This window comes from Poecilia mexicana, unplaced genomic scaffold (genome assembly GCF_051168715.1).
Source record: "Poecilia mexicana isolate PSO_F unplaced genomic scaffold, ASM5116871v1 scaffold_6, whole genome shotgun sequence".
In the NCBI taxonomy this organism is placed as follows: Eukaryota; Metazoa; Chordata; class Actinopteri; order Cyprinodontiformes; family Poeciliidae; genus Poecilia; species Poecilia mexicana.
The window spans coordinates 25,979,224-25,995,655 of record NW_028263375.1 but is presented as its reverse complement, the minus strand read 5'-3'; the positions used below and the strand labels follow the sequence as shown (position 1 = coordinate 25,995,655).

General features: G+C 39.0%; 1 protein-coding gene across 1 annotated transcript in view; it reads left to right on the top strand.

Annotated features, from left to right (window-relative positions):
* Positions 1–8,881: 8,881 nt before the first annotated feature.
* Positions 8,882–16,432, top strand: part of pparab (peroxisome proliferator-activated receptor alpha b) — a 35,940-nt gene continuing 28,389 nt past the window's right edge. The window contains exon 1 of the mRNA XM_014985902.2: positions 8,882–10,597. The gene's annotated coding sequence lies outside the window, so the exon portion shown is untranslated. The remainder of the gene's footprint in view (positions 10,598–16,432) is intronic.

The following is a 16,432-nucleotide window of genomic DNA, read 5'->3' as shown; positions in this document are numbered from 1 at the left end:
TCTTCCTGTGTCAAACAAACACTGAGACGTCTAAAACGTCTGGCAGAAACAAAACAGTTTGTGTTTCTGGTCACAGAAACAGTGAAAATATCTAAATGCAATTAATACTGTTGTATTATAGGGGAAGACTATTTTATTTATTTTTACACTGCTTTGCCTTTTTTGTAAAACAGTAACTTGGACTGGAAACGCTTCACATGTGTTACCCTTAGAGCAAGAGGTTTCTCTGAAGAAGCGAAGACATTGTGGTTTCAGTAGAGGGGATTTAATTGAGTTTTAAGTTGCTTAAATTTAATTGTTTTATATGTAATGGCAAATGCGTCACGTATTCCGCTCTCAGTGCATTTCTTTTTTTCTACATAGGAAGATCATTGGTGGCGCACCGCCTCCTGCTTCAATTTCCTGTCATTGATCCATCCTATCATTCCTTGTAAATAACCGCCTACTGCAAATGTAATGGCGGTTAAAAACTTTGTGAAACCTTGTTTGCTTTACGACATTATTCGGCCCAGTGGAAGTCCGCTGTCATCGTTAGCTTCAGCCTCCGGAACTACCTGATCTGGATTTGTAGTGAATGAAGGCAAGTTATCACAACTTGGGTGGAAATCTTTTAACACAGCCTCACTTTCAAACACCCTGAACTGTATAAACCTGTTGAGAAGATGTGGGGGTAAAGTCAGGATACGACCCCCGATCCGGTTCAGACACGAAGCAGCAGCCAAGTCATGTCCTAAAACCTTCTAGCAGAGCAGATGGAAACATTAGCCTCGGCCCCGTCTCACCTCCCGGGCTCCAGCGTAATTCATACGACAGCAGATGAGGGTTACAGTGTTCGCTCTCCCTCTGGCCAGCGGCTCACATAAATTCTCTCTCTCTCTCTCTCTCTCTCTCTCTCTCTCTCTCTCTCTCTCTCTCTCTCTCTCTCTCTGCACGCATAGATAGCGAGGCGGCTGCCAGACGGTGTTGGGCCAAGTTTGGCATCACACCTGCCTCACCGTCTGAGAGCGCAGCCCCGTATCTCGTATCAAGGTCGAGCCCTCGTTCACCCCCTCTACTTTCACTTATCGCTTAAATAACCTTTGGGTCAGAGATAAACACTTAAAAATACACTTAAAAAAAATTCCTCCTTTGAGCTCATTTGCACAAGCTGAGAAAGTTACGCAATCTCTTTAAGCATCTGACGCAACTAGAGGATTTATTTAACACCACGCCGCTGCTAGCGGAGCGTGAAGTTTGGATTCTGCTTTTGTGTCTAGACCGGTCCTGGGTGTGTTTTGCGTGAGTGCTGCACCCTCTGTGTAGCTGTCCTCCTCCCTCACCCCCTCTCCCGCCCCTCATCACCAACCCACCAGCCACCATATTGAATCGATTTGAGCCTGAGCCACGACGATAGAGCGGAGGGAGCCGAGCCGCTGAAGTCGTGTGAAACAAAGACTCTGTGTGCATCCTGCCTCTGGGGCTCCATCTCTAAAGGCCATCCTCCATCCATGACCTCCTCTCCTGCCTCGCCGCTTCGAGAAGTCCACCCTGGGATGTGCTTTTCTTCTTCTTCTTCTCTTTTTTTTCTCTTCGCATCTTCGTACGGCGAGGAACTAATGAAATGCACTCGATACTCAATATAAAATACACGAGTCACAATTTAATAATGAGGTCGGGGTTTTTCCTTTTGCCTGGAAATCGAAGAGAATAATCCCCGCAGCTTCTTTTTTTTTTCCTTCTACTTGAACGCCTCTATGATGTCAGAGCTGTAGAAACAGAGAAGTGCTATTGATTGAATGTAAGTGGATAGGACTGAAGCCTGTGTGTGGGCAGGTCCCTCAAATAAACCAGCGGAGCAGAGAGAGACGGGCGCGGTTTGACACGCTGCTCCCAGAAACGACATGCCAGCTAAAAAACACTGAGTGCGTTTATACGAACCGGTTAATATATGCAAAGTATAACTTCAGTGCCATCATCACCTTCCAAGGCCGGTTCACTTCCGTACACATGGCAAGAGCACCACCTAGTGGTGACCCATAGATATCTTTAAAATCTTATATATTGGGTATGAAACGATCTGATTTATCGTGGTGAAACTATTATTCGTCATGATAAACGATTCATTACTAATTAGTAATCGATTAATTGCCTATTTGCTGGAAAAGCAACACTGTTGGAGCAGTAATTAAGCCAAAGTTGTGCAAAGAATCTATAAATTTTGCACTTTATTTTGACAGCAAATTATTTCTACCCAGAATGCCTCGTGTCATAGTTTTTGCTTCACCTCAGTTCTATAAAATTCTCCTATTAAGCACCTTTTGCTGTCCATTTATTAATCATTTTTAATCATAATAAAATCAGCCCTATGCTGTACTGGTGTTAAGTGAAGCAGAAAGGGTTTATTTAAATATTTATTATTATTTTTAGCTGCAGATGCATCCTTTGCTATAAATGATGAATCACACACTAAAAGAATGCTTGCTCTGTTAGTGCATGCTAGGCAATAAAAAGTTACGTTTTCTTATTTAGAAAAAAGTTGAATTATTTATTTGCATTTCTTACATATTCTTAATATTGCATAAAATAAGTTAAGTGGTTAAATTAAGCACATTGTTGTAAATAAAATAACCTTCCAGTGGAACTTGGACTTTTTAAGGAATCATTTATTTGAAACAAGCTCCTACATCTTGCTGAAAATTTACTTGTACATCAATGTTGTCTTATTTTAAGTCCACTAAGGTATTTGCACTAGAAACTAGACCAAAAGTACTTTTTTTTTCTGCAGTGCTCTGTTGGAAATGTTCTTTAATTATAAAATTTTAGACTCTTTAATGCTCTGATTTGTTCAAATATGCATTTTTTTTATCCCTATGAAATGTGATAACCAAAGGAAAAAAATAAAAAATGATAATAGTTACTCAACTTACTTTTGTTGTTATTTGAGTGACATGTCAGTCATTGCGTTTCCTTCCTTATTAACAAAGGTCTTGTTTGTTGGAAAAAGTCCTCAAAGGGCAAAACTTAAGCAGTCGGTATTTGTGCAACTTCTTAGCGTTCCTTGGCACCACCAGGGGGCAGCAGAAGCGTCTCAGCTGAATTTGGGTCTCACCGTGACCTGCAGTGACCCTCCACATACTCAAAATAATTTTCGGATTAGGACAGGAGAAGACGTCCAAACAGCTGAAACATTGACAGCTGTCCCACTGTCTTTATTTATTTTTTTTTGTTTGTTTGTTTTTAACTCGTACGTTCAGCGTGAATCAGAGGAACCCAGAGCGCCTCGGAGTGAGTCAGTCTGCTGCAGCAGCTTCTGGCAAATCCCTGACGTTCAGCGATCTCTCCTTTCAAAACCAATCATGACTTCTTCTCATTTGCTGCTTCTCCAGAATTCTTTTTTCTTTTCTTTTTTTCTTTTCTTTCTTTTTGCCTGATTGCTCTCGGGTTCAGCTCAGGCAGAGACGTGTTGTAAGCAAGCCGAGTGGATGGAGGGGGTGGAGGGGTGCAGCTGTCCCTATATCATCTGGATGTGGAAAGCTCTCTGAGGTCTCCCTTAATTATGAAAGCAGCTGCTGTCCAGACAGTCGGTCTTGACCAGAGATTATTACTGCATGCGGACTGTCTGCCCTCGGCAGGAGTGGTGCAACAAGCCGTATCCTCACAATCTGATGTTTCTCCATGCTGTGCGAAGATTGAGAAAACGGAAGCGCTCGATGCAGTGCAGCTAATATCTCTGCTAACTTGCGTTAAGAGTCGTAACTCTCTCTTGACACAGCACTTTTTGTCATGCAGTTGAGAATTACCTTCCCTGCCTGACGTTTTACAACGTAAAACTGCAAAATTCACTTACTGTGTTTAAATTAATAAAAAAAAAACTTTATTTTCCAATCTAAACTGAATTTTAAGGATATTTATTTGAGTAACTTATTGATCCGACTCAACTGCACATCCCTTGAATCGCGAGTCCGATGATTTTATTTCTAATAACTGCACGGTATTTTCTGTTATAGTCTTGTACAATATATTATTATTTCGATCATTGTTTTTATTATAAGTATTGTTTTTTTAATAATTTAAGAACTTTTCTTATGTAAATATTTATGCCCGATGGCTGATTATTTCCCCTTTTGCAGGACACTAAAGCCTGTTTTCTGTTCTACTCTAAAGATCAGCGGTGGCAGGAAATGTGCAAGAAAATCCAAACACAGATCCTAAATCAGGACGTGTTTCAAACCGAGATATTTATGAAGTTAGAAATAAAGTGCCAAATTTGCATTAAAGTGTCATTATTTATAAAATAGTGCAAAGTCAACCCTTTCAATGGACTTTTAAAGCAACTCTTGGGGCAACTTTGCAATAAAAATGTCATTATTTACCAAATCACACTTCATGACAACAGTCAGACATTCATAAAGACTCATTCATGTTCATGAAAGATGTTGTCAGTCTTATGCTCATAAGACTGACAGCTCATTGTTTTTAATGAAATTAAATGTTTTTCAAATGTTTCATAGATGCCATCTTGACATCCTTCCAGCTGTATCTGATGTTTGGTGTCCTACAAATACATGTGATCTGTAAAAAAAAAAAAAAAAAAACAATACTTTGATACTTTAGACATTTTGTTTAACGTTTGTTTTGCTGCTATCACATTTAAGCACCTGAGCTTAAATGTATATATATATATATATATATATATATATATATATATATATATATATATATATATATATATATATATATATATATATAAATTGGGATGGAGAAATATTAACCAGAATTGAATATTTTTCATAAATCTTTAAAACCGTCGGCAGAATTATAATTAAAATGTATTGAGAAGGATTTACTGAAGAGACTGAATCTCTGCGGTACGATCGCTGGAACGAGACGCAGTTTCTCCATTTGTGAGTGACAAATGACTGAAATCATCATCATCATCATCATCATTGACCTGGCGGCTCGCCGCTCAGAAACCGCCTGGAAACACACGGAGACGTTTATTCCCCCGATGATGTTGCAAAATATTTAATCGCTGGCAAAAGAAGAAGAGGAAGAGAAGGTCTTTGAGTGCAGGACGAAACAGAGCAAGTGTTTAAAAAAAAAACAAAAAAAAAAGAAAGAAAGAAAGAAAGAAAGAAAGAAAGAAATCCCTCCTTTTAGCGAACTGAAACGAGAGATTAAAACCAGACCACGCTGTTTATCTCCCAGCTTGATCGTATTCTGGCTTTATTTCAATTAATTCTTCAAGTAATCTTGAGGACGATGATAAGATAAACAGCAGCGCTCCCTCAAAGGCAAGAAACTGCGGAAACAGTTTGGAAGAGAACTGAAATACAAACTCCAACAGATGCTAATCATGTTTTACTTTTCAGAAAGACGCCGTGTGGCGATTCGCTCCGAAACTTAAAGCATCCATCGATTGGGAAAATTAGTCGCACAACGTAAACGCGTTAACGAGCGACCGATAATCGAAACCAGCCATAAGTTCTCTGTGTTCTTATGATGTTTCAGTCATAAAACTCTGTCTCCCTCCTGAGTTTTGGAAGTCGTTCGTTTGTCCTTCTGTTTATTTTTTTCTTCTCCTTCTGTTTATTTTTTTCTTCTGTGCAGCAAACATGCACCTAAAAAAATTAAGTGAACTGGATGACAAAAAAAAGTTCAAAGTGAGAAAAGAAAAGAAAAAAATAAATACTCAGCGGATCTGAAAGTTACGTTTTTTGGGGTTAAAAGGAATAATCTGCGACAGAACCGGAGAAAAGCATCACATTTTCACCCTAAACCTCTTTGGAAATCACCGCATTATACAGCAGCGTGTTCAGTCAGAGGCACCGTTGTGAAACAGACTGCTACAGGAGACGCTGTCTACCCACAGCAGCATCAGCGTCTGTTCATTGTGTGATATAAGCTACAACGTTTAATTTCCCGTTAAGGTTGATAAAGTGTTTTTGAATTTGAAATGAACATTGCGTTGAAATGCTGTTTTATTTCCGTCACACTACATCACCTTTGTTTGTTCACTTTACAAGAATAAACAGATTGTGACAGAACAATTGTACATTTCTTGAGCTTTGGAAGGATTTTCTGATTTGTTTCATAACAGTTATGATTTAATAGCTTAGCTTAGCAAAATGCATTCCTCTGCAAACTGTTCAGGATTGAACATTATTAGTCCACCAAAAAAAAAAAAAGAAATCTAGAAAATATGAATAAATTAAAACTTTTCCACAGTACTAACAGTCTTGAAAGTAGTTTTTTAGACTGACACTTGCTCACAAAAAGTCAGAAATTTAAGACTGCCATATGTGAGGTTATTTTTACTTTCCTTTAAAAGGGTAATTTAAGCTAAGCTAACTTTAATTCCAAAGTTTCTACAAAATGACAATTTTGGACAAATAAAGATGGCGTTTAGATGTCCTACATTCCAAAACCTTTTGACGCAGAACAAGAGTTGCAGTTTTGGAGATACTCTGACCCAGACATCTAGTCACATTGGGTCATAATGTTATGCCTGATTGGTTTGGATACGCTCAGGGAAGGGGTGAGCAAGCAAGAAAGTCAACCAATGGAGGGCAAATATAACATTTATTGATCCTGAAATAGGTAACCAGCCGGGAGACATTAAAAAAAAATAAAAAATAAAAACCTTCTGGCTGCTACAGAATTGAGAAGCAAGGAGAGAATTTAACCCGAACAGAGAGACGAATACAAAGCAGGAGGAGGATGAACAAACAGGTGAGTGGCAGCAGAAACACAACAAAACAAATGACAGACGTCGAGACACAAAGAAGAAAAACAACCAGACAGAAGTCGGACGTAACGGTTGAAAGTTCGCATATAGTTTGTTAAATTCATAAACAGATCCTGAGCTGCAGACGAGGAAATGATCGATGCAAGAAAGAGACTGAAGAGTAAGTTGACCTTCTGAGGCGACCTCAGATGCATCTGAAAGGTCAAAGAGTTCATAAGTAGTCAGTCAATGAATTTATGGTCATCATTAAAAGCATTAGCTCCACAACCTCACAAAGACATGCGCGTCTTTTGAACTTTTTCAGATTCTTAATAGACCAACACAAAATGTGAAGCGGGAGGAAAAATAAAAGCTTTTTTCTTTATCTTTTCTTTAAAAATAAATGTGCGGTGTGTATTTATGCTATCATAGAATCTTCCTTCACTGCTGCAGGTCATATGGGAGCGTTTGAACGTTTGGTCACTCTGGTTTGCTTTAGCTTATTTAGGTCGAATCCACAGGATCTGTGGACAACCGTCTTCAAATCTTGTCAGAGGTTCTCTGTTAGATTTAGGTCTAGGCTTTGACTGGACCGTTCCAAAGTAAAAAATATGATTTGAACTGATCTGTTGTGTTCCAGCTTTAAGTTTAGTGTCAGTGTTTTTCCGCAACAAAATATAAAAAGTCACAGAGGAGTGTTGCTGTGGGTCATAATCAACATCTTTTAAGCTGCAGTATGTCATTTTTATAATGTTTTATTTGTTTGAATTTTTTATTTTTTTACATATTTGTTAAAACTGTCACCGTGTTGTGAAATGAGACAATCTGTGAAAGAATCAACATCCATTGCCTCCAAATGCACCGCTCCCAGTCAGAAACAGCCAATCAGAGACAGGCCACAGTGCTGCCAATCAGGCTTATGTACACGCTGAAAAGTGTGCTAATGGTGGAGAAACGACATGGAAAACTTTATCTGCCATCGTCAGTGGACATGCTAACTAATAATAATTCATCAAACTTACATTGAGCTTTTTAGGACATTCAAAGATGATTTCTGAAAGCAAAAAAAACAAAACAAAAACAAAAACAAAAACTGGCCTGAGTAGCTACGGGGTGTCCAGTGTGGCGAAGTAGCTGTAGTGTAACGGCAAGGAAGAAATACATACACAGTGGTGATTGACAGCATTACAGCCCTCCTCCTGGCTCTGATTGGTTGTTTCTGACTGAGCTGTGTATTTCTGCAGATGGCAGTAGAACCACAGAGGAAGGCAGAGGAGATGCATTCTTTTCACAGGTTATCTGTCTCATAATGTACTTTGCTGACATAGTGGCAGCTTTAATAAAAAAAAAAAAAAATATATATATATATATATATATATATATATATATATATATATATATATATATATATATATATATAGATAGATAGATACATGGGCGTAGGTTTGGGTAGGGACGGTAGGGACATGTCCCGACCAATATTCACGGGATATGAAAAAGTCCCGACCAATTTTTGCCATATTGGCTCAAAGAACGTGGATCTACGATCTTTGATTAGCAGCAACAGGCGGTGCGCGGAACGGAAGCTTCTTAGTTTGACATTTATTATGAGCCTCCGAGACCGTGTCGGAACGGTGCTGTCGGTGGGGGGAGGGGGAGTCAGTTGAATCGTCGGACGTTCTTTGATTAGCTGCAAAAGGCGGCGGCTAGCTGGGCACACGCGTCTCCTTCTGAGTCTCTGAGACCATGTCACCACCAAAAAAGAAAAGGACAGACATTAGAAGTTATTTCGCTACGTCGGCTGTAAGTACAGTGAGTGGACCCATAAGTTAGATATCTATCACGCAACGCATTTGTTGTAAAGTCCGGTGTTTAGTAAGGTCAGCACTGAATGTGAGGTAGAATAGGTCTGTTAATTATGTAATATTTTTTCTTTTTTATTTTATTATTGATTTCTTCTTATCTGCAATTGTGTTTGCAAGGTCCCCACCAAAACTTAGACCGAACCTACGCCCTTGGATAGATAGATAGATAGATAGATAGATAGATAGATAGATAGATAGATAGATAGATAGATAGATAGATAGATAGATAGATAGATAGATAGATAGATAGATAACATTAATATAAGTTACATGCTGCAGCTTTAAGAGCACTCTGTGTTCACTTCAGTCCGATGGCTTTGTGCCAAATGTCAGACCAGCAGCCACAGGACAGAGCATGCAGCTCAGAGAGGGGATGCAGTGAGGACACACGGCCGGACAGACTGACGGGCAGGGCTGCGCACTCAGCATCTGGTCTGAGTTGAGAAATCAGGGCTGCTTCATTAGGAGGCAGCTCATTGCAACAGTTTGACTGGAAGTCCTCATAATCTGGCTCTGCTGCCAGAGTGGAGAGGAATTAGCTCTCTGGCTGTGACTTTGTCCAGATTTTTTCTTTTCTTTTTTTTTTTTGCACAAGAATAGCAGACCTGCAGACTGATCATCTCAACACATGAATCACAGTGTCCTGCCAAGGCATCTGGAAAAGTGACGACACTCCGCCTCTCTAGCCGAGCGCAGCGTGATTTCTCTGGAGCCATTTCACATTTCTACAGTTCTGTGCTTTAGAGGCCCTGGTTTTTTGACGAGGAAAGGAAAGGCGACCCACAACTAGAAGATCAGTTTTAGATTGCATAATGTGTCCTTTTGCTACATCTGCAACTGATACCTAAGCCGACCTGGTGAATTTATCCCCGAGAGGAGGATAAATTGAAATGCAACAACTGAAAAGTATGCAGAGGTCCACAACCCCGTGTCCAGCTAAATGAAACTTTTTTAGGGCCACAAATGTTACATCAAATTTTGAAAAAAAAAAAAAAAAGATGCAGCTAATAGTTTCTGATAAATATCTACTGTAAAAATGTGTTATTGCGTTTCAATCGTAACTTTATTTCGTTTTTCTTAAAAAAAAAAGAAAAAGCGAAAACCCTCAAAATAATGCAAAAATATTTTCTTCTATGGAATGTTTGTATTTGTAGAAAATGCTGTTAAAATCCTTAATTTTCTCTAAGTTTCTGTCTGTAGGCTGATAGCGCTAGGAATCGTCAAAATAAGCTCATCATTTCCAACCTAATGACAAAAAAAAAGTTGTTTTGGAGTCATTTTTTGTGGATATTTCATCCAGTTATTCAATCAAAAAAAAAAATAAACTGGTAAAGCTTGGATTTTATATTACATCTTTATTTAGTTGGTTCTTTATTTTTTTATTTTGCCAAAGTTATTCAGAGCCACTTGACTTCCGGCCTCATCTCTACATCTTCCTCCAGACAAATTCACGCAGCCGGACATAAACTCTTCTCTCTGTCTGTGCTCTCAAGTGTTTATGACTCCTTCTGCAACTGGTTAGCCTGCTGTTGTGCAACTCTCCTTGCTAGCAGAGAGTCCAGGTTCCGCGTCCTTGCAGCGAGCAGAGGGGCTTCAGTGGTTCGTGGTTAGGGGGCGTCCTTCACAAAGGAAGCAGCTGCTCTGCTCCCATTCGCTGAAACTGTAGGTGTGTCGACGGAGGGTGTGTGTGTGTGTGTGTGTGTGTGTTTTCTCGTCTTTCCCTGCCGCGCCGTCACTCATGACGCCACTTCCGGCGGGGTGGAAGCACCATGTCTCTGCTGCGCGTGGATGTGTTGGGGGGTCTTTGACAGGAGAGGCGGCGGCGGCACAGCGAGGAGAAAACGTGGACGTGATCGGCGTCAGGGACAGTGGCCCCCCTCCCCGCCCCCTTCACCTCCCTCGTCCTCTTCTTCTTCTACTTCTACTTCTTCTTCTTCTGCCTCCACTCAACGACCCCGCGTGAGCCTAGCAAGGTTTCCCAACCAAGGAGATGATGGCTGCGTTGGACCGCGCTGTCCGCTCTAAGGTACAAACCTACATTTTATTTTCAATTAGTCCGCCCTCCTCCTGCAGGATATAAGACGCTTCCATCAACTTGCTGAATGTTTTGGTTGCACACCAAACAAAATGCACTGGTGAACTTACAAGTTCGTCCGGCTCTGACTTCTGCCTGCACTTTGGCAAAAAAAAAAAAAAAAAAAAAAATGCTGCAGGAATCTGGAAGGATTAGCATTAATTTTGCAGCTCTAGGGTGGCTAAACAGGTTCTGACTAGTACGCCTGCGCAGCTTGCTCATCAATAGGCACATTCTGTGATGTAAGCTATTGGTTATAGAGCCAAACACTCACCGCAAACACTGTTTACAGGCGTATTGTTACTCTGCTGAACAGTCTGTGGATGTCTGTTAAAACAGAGCAACTAACTGTTGCAATTAAGCAAGAGGAACTAAACACTGTTTAAATTCACACATCCACACTGCAGAGAATGCACCTATAAACTGGACAGAAAAACAAAAGGTGCCACCATTTGTTTTCCCTCCATCTGCTTTAATTGGCCATCAGTGGTTTTAAAATATTGTTTCTCTTGATCAAAAGCTCAGAGTTCTTCAGCGTTCTGTCTATAATCGTGATGTACTTTGATAAACTTTTTTGTTTTAGTTTCAAGAAAATCAACTAACTTGCTAGTTTTGTTTGATTTTACTTTATTTCCTTTAAAAACAAAAAGTGGCGTTTGCCAGGAAAAGAATGATCTGTGCATCTCTAAAGCTGATGTTTAGCTAACAGCATGTGGATGACGTTTTCAAAATTCACACGATGTAAATTTTGTGATTTTTTTTTGCACACGTACTCATGTTTTCAACATTTCTGTGTTTACTTTTTACCACTTTAATGTCTGTTTTCCCACTTTTGTTCCTGACAAACAGTGACAAGCGATGACTAATAAAAAAAATCCTTAGAAATAACACTAGTTAATGTGTAGCTTCTAGTTGGCAACTCCTTCCTAAGGCCAGCCCACCTTCCTGTCTTAAGTCACTCCTGTTCATATTTGACACAATCAGGTGCATTGCAATACATTTGCAGTGGCATTAAAAAAAAGTACTTTCTGTAATTCAGTCCTTCATGCAACTGAGTATATTAATTAAACACAAAAATAGATTTCAGTGGATTATTTGCTATCTTAGACCAAAAAACCCCCAAAAAACAATTTCTCAGAAAAATGCAACACTGCTGAAGAGTAACAACAAAAGGATTTTTATTGCAGAAATGTTATGTTTTTTTCCCTGTTATAGTTTCTATAATTGCTGAAAGCAGTGCTGCCTTGGCATTTGTCCACCAGACAGTTTCTGACACCCTGTGCTGTACTGTAAAGTTGAGTGGAAGGAAACTCTTCTTGTGTTGGTCGCAAACAAGCAATTGCATATGTGTTTGAACACAGTCAACAAGTGGGACAAGCGAGAAGAAAACGAAACTAATTTCTAAAGAAGCTGTTTGTTGACAGCTTATACTTTTCCATTTGTGACCAGCCACAATTTAACTTTTAGATGTTTGTCTGTTAAATGGATTGGAAGTAACTAGAGAGACTTTTGCCAATAAACTGAATATAAATCTGTTTTTTCTATACCCATCCCATCCTCAGTTAAAAAAAAAAAGAAAAAAACTCTGACAATGTTTTTCACTCTTGCGTCCGGATTAAACATAATTAAGGAATAAAACAGAAGCAAACATGTAAACAGTGATCAGTAATTACCAACCGGATGTAAAATTCAGTTCAATTTATGTTTACATTTAACATAAAATGGAAAATGACAGAAGGGTCCAAGTAAAAATGAAGTCACAAAACTTACATGAAATGTAACAAATAAACGAAATACTGGAATATGCTTGGAAATAAGACGGTAGTGCAGAAGTTGAAGATCAGTTTTCAGTTACAAACCTGCATCAGAAATGTTCTTTACATTCAGTCCTGTGAGGTTTGCTTAAGGTCAGACTCCACACTGGTGTTGTGTCCGCCTGCAGTTCAAAGGTCACCTTATCTGAGCACTGTTAGAAATCCATTTGTACTCGTCTAATCTATCAAGGAGACGGCGTCTTTTATTGTTTTCTGTTCTCTACTGTTATAAAAACAAACACGTTTATAGTCCTGGAAATGTGACAGAATCTCCGAACCAAGCCCCAATCAAGTACTAAGTTCAAATTCTGTTTATTTTTAACTAACAGGTGATAACCGAGTAGGTGGCGTTACTGCAGGAGGCGAGATGTGAAACTTACTTCTGTATTTTTATTGTTTCCTAAAAGCTTTACTGGCAATTTTGATAGATTTCTTTTACTCACACTTTTGTGATTAAAAAAAAAACAAAAAACAAAACATTTCTTTTGGGCTGTTGTTTTGTGTCTAGGCAACCATCAGACTTTACAGTGTGTCCTACCAGTATCAACTCAGAGCCCTGGTCTATAAATGGTATCAGGAATAAGCTAAAAATGTAGCCTCTCCTTTTATTTTACTAAAGTGCGAGGAGTTTAGATTTAACATCATCATGTTGGAAGACATCTTTGTGCTATCAAGTATTTAAAAAAAAAAAAAAAAAAAGTGAAGTAGCTCAAAAAAGAAGAATGATGAATGAAACTGTTTGCCAAAAATACTTTGTCAAAGCACCTTCTGATTTATTTTCAGCATTGTGGCTTATTTCTTATTTCCACTACGTTGAAGTCTTTATTCTGAATTAGTGCAGCTTCCTTTAGCTAAAGTCGTAGTTTAGAGTGACGCCCCAAGGAATCAAACGCATCTAAATGAAATGAAGGTATCCTCTGGGATTTAGGGCCGTAATTCAGGTATAATTTAAGTATTGGGGATATCAATGAGCTGCATAAAAAATAAAACACTTGCCATGCTTAGGCATCATAACAACTAATCTAGTAAGAGCAGAAAAATCCTCCCAGCAGCTTCCAAACCCAGAGGGAATAATTGCCCAAGCATGCAAAATAATTTGTACAAAAGTCAACATAAATCAGAATTAACATAACTCCAACATGTTGTCACCTTGAGCGCTACGCTTTTAGAATTGCACTGCTTAAAGGGCCTAAGGGTCCAACATTGCTATGTTCGCTCCATTTTCAGCTGATGAGGCTCGCTTTCACACTGCCCTGCCAAATGATCCAAACCCTTTGGGAAAGCAGTACACTCCCCTCGCCTGTGGTGGCACTGAACCAACAACCGCTGAAGCGAACGACACAAAAACCTCTGAAGAAGACACTGAACGCAACGTTCCTCTTCACAAAATGTAAACCGAACTGATCTTCCTGAGATTTTAGCAGTTGTAGGATTTTTCTTTTGTATAAGGCGAAAGCCATTTCTCATGAATTATTCTATATAATCACAAAAAAAGTTTTATAAGTCTGTGATTTTGGCCCTTGTGGCAGAAAATTTGGACACCACTGCAGAGTTCCCTATATCTGAGCTTTTATTAGAAAAAGTGCAGTAGTTTGGCGTGAATACTTTCCTTTTTTTCTTCTTTTTTTATTTATTCGTACCTCTCTTCAGGCTCCTCTTGGATGCTGGTTGTTCGCACATGAAGGTCGGAGCTGCAGCGCAATCGTTGGCTGCTCCTTTTTATCACAGAAGGAAGCGGATCAGTCGCCGACTTGACTCTTACATCGACCCTTTATGACAAAAAAGCCCACTGGGAATCCATCTGGCTTTCACAATCACTCCCTACCGGCCTGCAGAGCATTATTTATATACCATGGCACAATAACCGGAGGAAAAAGTTGGACAACAGTGACATTACATAAACTTCCAAAGCAATCTTGCAAAAAGCTTTTAGGGAGGCTGTCATGAGGCGCTGCTGAAGGAGGTGGATTGGGTTCTCCGTGACACAACACTCTCCTGTCTTCTCCATATGTCTAGGTTAAGGGGTAAGGTTGCAATACAGAAACCTTTTCTTCCAAGGAAAACACACAGGCTTGAGTAAGGTCTCCCAGAACCTGGAGAGAAGGAGAAAGTGTTGTGATTGGACGAAGCCGAACCGTAGCGTATGGTTTTTAGTCGTGTGACATCCTCGTCACCGAGAAATGGTGGTGGTATCATCAGGATGTGGAGTTGCTGGGTTTTGCTAAGTAAAGTTTCAAACAGCAGTCAGCTTTGGCTCCTGAACTTCATGCTAGAAAATTTAATCTAATGTTCCTTTAAAAAAAGTACAGCGGATAATTGAATATTTAAACAAATTCTTTCACATGTAGATACAAGAAACTAACAGGGTTCCCAGGAGCTTGCTGGTTTTTTTGTTTTTTTTTAAAAAAAGAAGAAAATCCAGTTAGCCACTAAAAGATTCAATATGGCCGACATGGTCGTCAAGGGAAATTTATTTTTGCACTGAAACTGCCAAGATCTATTACAATAGAATACTCTGCTAATGCTAAAACCACACAACTCGTACAACAATTTGTGGACGCTAATACTAAACCGCTAAACACATAAAACAACTTGTGGAAGCTAACGCTAAACCTCTAAACACATAAAACAACTTGTGGAAGCTAACGCTAAACCTCTAAACACATAAAACAATTTGAGAAAGCTAATGCTAAACCGCTAAACACATAAAACAACTTGTGGAAGCTAACGCTAAACCTCTAAACACATAAAACAATTTGTGGAAGCTAATGCTAAACCGCTAAACACATAAAACAATTTGTGGAAGCTAATGCCAACGCATGGACAGAACACACAGAACGGGCTTCATAAACATCTAAAATAGACACACGTCTGTGAAAAAAATTCAGGTCTTTACGATGCAAAATAATAATAAAAAACAATTAATTAATTTTTAAAAAATATAGTTTTTAAATGGGAAATGTTTCCAGTCCAGTTTAACTGAAAACATTGGTTGATTTGATTTTAGTTACAAAGAAGTCTCAGATGGACGTGGTTCATAATATTCATGTTGTGGAGACTCTACTTCTTTCTTTAGAGTTGAGTAAATGTGAGAAGTTGTGGAAACTCTGGTTGAACTATATTAAACCAATCAGATCTGATCCTCTTTGAAAATAACTATTTGGATATTGTCACCTTCCTAAATTAATGGAATAAGTCGTTTTTTTTGTTGTTTTTTTTGTTTTGTTTTTTTGCCAAAACTGATTTTCTGCCAAAGTCACTTTTGACAAAAATGACACGTCATTATTAAAAGAAGGTGACAATATTTTGTCTGCTTCCGAATTGTGATTAAATCTATATATAATTTGTTTTTCTGTCTTCTGAAAGATGAATAAAGGAGGATTGCAAATTGGAATTTGCGAGACAGGAATATCCTGCCAAACATTTCAACAACTACTGGCTGCATATGTTAACTGTTGTTTGATAAAGCGTAATATAAAAGATAAGTTTCAAAGTAACAGTAGCCTCAGATCATGATGCTGCCACCACCTTGCTTCATTGTGGGTGTGATGACTTATTGTTGTCGTAGTAACAAACTTTTACTTTCGGGATTGCAAATCAAAGTTTAATTTGGATTTGATCCGACCCCTCCAACGACTTTTGGAGATGTTAGCAAGACCTCGATGCTTTCCTTTCCTTTTCTATTTTTTTTTTTTTTGAAAGATGCAAATGAGCAAATGTCAGAAACAACGTAGTCAAGTCTATTTGTTTTGCACATTTGAGGACCACAGTAGTTCAAAGAGCTACCGATTTTACTTTAAAACAAATTCTGTCTTTTCTCCAGAGGCGTGTACACTTTGGAGAACCTGTGCTAACACACAGAAGCAGAGAACATTTTCTCTCTTACCAACGGCTGTTTGTGCTCACCTCTCTGATCCTTTTGTTTTCCAACTCGTGCCCGACGTCGGCCAGCTTTGACCTTCGTCTGACCCGG